The 4,527-nt window shown below is 40.2% G+C and overlaps 1 pseudogene; it reads left to right on the forward strand.

Moving 5' to 3' along the window:
* The first annotated feature begins 1,977 nt into the window (after positions 1–1,977).
* LOC101635254 lies at positions 1,978–2,529 on the forward strand (annotated as a pseudogene).
* Positions 2,530–4,527: the final 1,998 nt, after the last annotated feature.

Here is a 4,527-nt window from a genome sequence, read left to right on the forward strand (position 1 = left end):
GTTAAACTCTTAGACTATAAAACCAAATCAATGTTACTAGAAGAGAAGGGAGGAGGTGGGGAATAGGAATATAGGGTTAAAAGGGTCCAAGTGTATGGTGAAGAATAGAACTGGAATTGTAGTCTTAAACTTAATCTAGTAGATATACAGATGTTGTCTCACAATGATACACTCCTGAAACTTATATAATGTTATTTAAAATATAAAAAAGAGAATCCAAAGAGAAATATAAATACCCCCCCAAAAAAGGTACATTAATCAAAGCCATGGAAATAAAACTAAATGAAAATAGGAATTTTTATCCACAAATTTAGATTTCAAAAGTACAGGTTTATTGGTAAAAGTAGAGAGAAAAAGAGAGGCACTTGCATAGTCACAGGCCAGCAAGAGAGTTGCTGCTGCTGCTTTGCAAAGGGAAAGTGCTTATGGAAGGAAACACCTGCATAGTCACAGAAGGGCTGGAAATGTTTTATACTTAACTGTTAAAACCATCTGATGGCACTTATAATATGCTTCCCCTTTATCATATACCTTGAGAACAGAGACCACATTTGGTTTGCTGTATATTTCTAGAATCAAATACAGGATCAGAAAAAATATCTGGATTCTATAAATTATTGCTGCATTAATACACAAATCAATTATTTATAAATACCTAGGTCGAGCTTCTATCTTTCACTGTAATATCACTGACTCCTAAGAATATTTTTGTTATTGTCATGTATATGTGCAATATTTCATCTTTATTGCCTTACTACATTAGGAGGGAAAAGATGCAGTTTTATGTTTTTGTTTTGGTCTGCCTTTCCACTAAAATACAAATTCCACTTGAACAAAGACATGGTCTCTCTTTGTTAATGATGTATGTATATATGTTCAAATCCTAGACCAAGTAATCAATTAAGTAACTAATTAGCTAAAAGCAACTTGAAACCGACATCATTCTCAACCACTGCAATTCATTCCATAGTACAAAAGTGAGGGGCATAGAAACCTTTGTGAGTAGTAGTTAAAATACAAATTGGATGAAAGGGCATAAGTACATCCACATGGTTGATAGCGCTTTCTTTAACAATGCACCCAAGCCCTTTGCTTTCTGCCAGAGAAAATATATGTACTTATTTTAAAGAAGGAAATTGTTATGTCAGGCAAAAGTGGTAAACACATATAGAGTATCAGTGAAAAGATCATAGAAACTGCCTATACTGATCCAGACCAAACAGAAGGACTGCGTTCCTAGGACTGACTGAAATACTAAGCAATGAGCAAGAATAAAACGGGAGTGGGGAGCGGAGGAAGGTTTAAAAAGTGAAAGGTGGACAGGTGTAAAGGCTCACTGGTAGTTGGGAGCTGGCGATCTGCTGCTGAAGATGTGTGACCTTGCTCATAAACAGAAAGAAAAAAACAGAAGGTGATCACTTACGTAAATAATAAGTAAGGACTGGGACTGCATGAGGAGTCTATGAGAAGTCTGATTAGTAAGGGTGTTGAAGTCACCAAAGATAAATGACACTCAAAGTTTTGTGGCATTAAGCATAACCAAAACACAAAAGCACTGCACTTAATGAAACAGTCACTTGAGAACAATATGTAAATATGATGCTCAAAGAAATCATGCTGATGATCCATTCAAAACAGTTGTATTTATGCTCATGAACAACAGTTTAAAATAATAGATAGAAGGGAAACTCAGTAGAGCTACCCACTCTCACCCTTGGCTCCATAGAAATTCAAACGCACAGCTCTGATGATGCGCCAGCTCCTGTCTGTCAACCCTGCTCCCTGACCTTTAACAAGCCCCGCCCCCCACAGGATATGACGAAACACAGTCACGCGCTAACGGTCAGCGCTTCCGGTCGCATTCCAGAGTGCGTCATTAACGGTCTAGTCTGAGAGACTTGCGTTTTCCTTAGCTGTCGTTGCTGCCAGCCAGGCAACGCTTGCTTTCAACTCAACTTTGGGGCATCGCCGCTAGCCATGACGACCCCAGCGCCATCCCAAGTGCGCCAGAACTACCACCCTGACTGCGAGGCCACCATCAACATCCACCTCAACCTGGAGATGTACGCGGCCTACGTGTACCAGTCAATGGCTTTTTACTTCGATCGAGATGATGTGGCTCTGAAGCATTTCGCTCGCTACTTCCTGCAGCTGTCCTGTGACAAGAAGGGCCGCGCCGAAAAGCTGATGGAGCTCCAAAACCTGCGAGGGGCCCGCGTCCGGCTTCATGAGATCCAGAAGCCGGAGTACGACGACTGGCAGAGCAGCCTCAAGGCCTTCGAGTGTGCCCTGCACCTGGAGAAGAGCGTGAACCAGAACCTGCTCGATCTACACCAGCTGGCCACCGAGATGAAAGATGCCCATCTTCGTGATTTTCTGGATCGTTACTTCCTCAGAGAGCAAACCAAGACCATCAAAGAGTTGGGGGACCACCTGACCAGCCTGCGCAAGATGGGGGCTCCAGAAGACGGCATGGCAGAGTACCTCTTTAACAAGCTCACCCTGAATGACCACGACAAGAAAAACTGAGACTGAACTGCCTGGCCCATAGCACCGGGACATGGTGCCTTCCCCTGGTCACCATGCCAGGCACTCAGATTTCAGTATTGCCTTTGCAAAAGTTCATTTCAGCAGTTTTCTCCCCTTACTGCTATTTCTTGCAATAAAGTTATTGGTTCTAAATAAAGATCTCTTTATTTGTGTGCAAAACCCTCACCGTTTATGTTTTAAACAGGTATTCAGGAGTCTGCAACCCCCACCCCCACGCCCCATCCTCAAGCAGCTCAGGGTCTCCAGAGAGGGAGGGAGAAGAATTCCATGGGATCCTGGATCACAAATCTCACCCCGCCCCCGCCCCTTTTTGAACTTGTGGAGGTTGGGTGGGTAGTCAGGGGCCCTGGTGAAAATGGGTGTCTATGCAAAGTGTGAGTAGAAATAGGTAATCTAAAAATCATAATTACATTTGCCTCTGTGAAAGAGAGAAAGGGAGTGGGGTTGGGCCGGCATTAAAATAAAGGGGATCTTCAGCTTCATCTAAAATATTTATGTTTGTTAAATTACACAAATACTAATGGTTAAGTCTGGGCAGCAAGACGAGCCTTGGAAGTCAGAGTGGCAGAGCAGCCATTCTTGACAAGTTCATCAAGGGTAATAGTGATGATGTGATAATGGAAAATGAGCCTTAGGCTGGCTTTGTGCTCCAGGGGTGGTAGTAGCAGTGACTTCTGTGGTCACCCCTGTCTGGCATGTATGTTGCCATTACAAAACATCCACCTATGTTTTTTCTTTCATTTTATCTTATATATATATATACATATATACATATATATACATATACACATATACATGCATACATATACATATATACATATACACATATACATACATATATATATACATATACATACATACATATATATATACATATGAGTGTTCATTCTAAGCAGCAGCGAGTTTCATTATGAACATCCAGACTACATTCAGAAAGTTTTCTTAGAATGTCATCTTTTGTTGGAAAGCAATGCAGTACCTGTCTTGCTGCAAATGTTATAGATTTTAAGATTTTATAACTTTCCTGAGCCTCCTTGTATGTCTGCCCTTGAGTTTCATGCATCAAACTTTGATTTAGCTTTTGTTATTTGCCACCACACCTGTATCAGATTCCACTGTAGTTATTACAGTAAACAGCTTCTCTAGGGGTAGTAAATGACATTTTTCTCTATCTCTAGGCCAGAGTAGAATAAAAGGAGAGAAAAGGATTAAAGGGTGGAGAGATAAGATCAAATAAAAACAAATGACTGGATGCAAGCACAGAGTATCAAAATTGTTAGTTTTCTAGCTTTTGTTTGCTCTAGGAAACTTTGTGCTAAATGGAAAAAAAAATAGTGAATTTATGACAACATTGTCAGCATTTCCCAAACATTCTGACCATGTGATCCATTTCCTACCAAATTTCACAGAACACTATTCCTAAAACTTAATTGAAAACAACATTGGAAGATCTCATTGTTGTTCTAGAAACACATAACTGGCAGGTAAATATCAATCATTGTTTTCACTGATTCATTTTTTTTTTAATTTTGGGGTTATAACTTCATTCCTCTATATGTGCACTCTTTCCACTCACCCCCACAAAACCACCCTATCTGCCTTTCCCCTGAACCCCTCCCCTCTGGTAGCCATTAAATTTTTTCAATAAGTATAAGATTTAGTCCTCTTGTATTTTGTCTGTTCCTGTTTTTTTTTTTTTTTTAGTTATTTATACTCCACTGATGAGTAAAACCATCTAGTATCTCTAACTTTCTAACTTACTTCACTCAACATAATCACCCCAAGGTCCTCAATTTTGCCCCAAAAGTCATTTTTAACAGCTGTGTAATCTTCCACTGAATATAAATTTAGGTTTTCATAATGCATTTGCCTGCTAAAGGGCACATGGGTTGCCTCCACAACTGGACAACTGTGGACAGTGTTTCCATGAACATAAGCATCCACTAATCAGTTCTCATCAGGGATCTCTGATTTCTC

Source organism: Condylura cristata, unplaced genomic scaffold (assembly GCF_000260355.1).
Source record: "Condylura cristata isolate star-nosed mole 26May11 unplaced genomic scaffold, ConCri1.0 scaffold00027, whole genome shotgun sequence".
NCBI classification, from domain to species: Eukaryota; Metazoa; Chordata; class Mammalia; order Eulipotyphla; family Talpidae; genus Condylura; species Condylura cristata.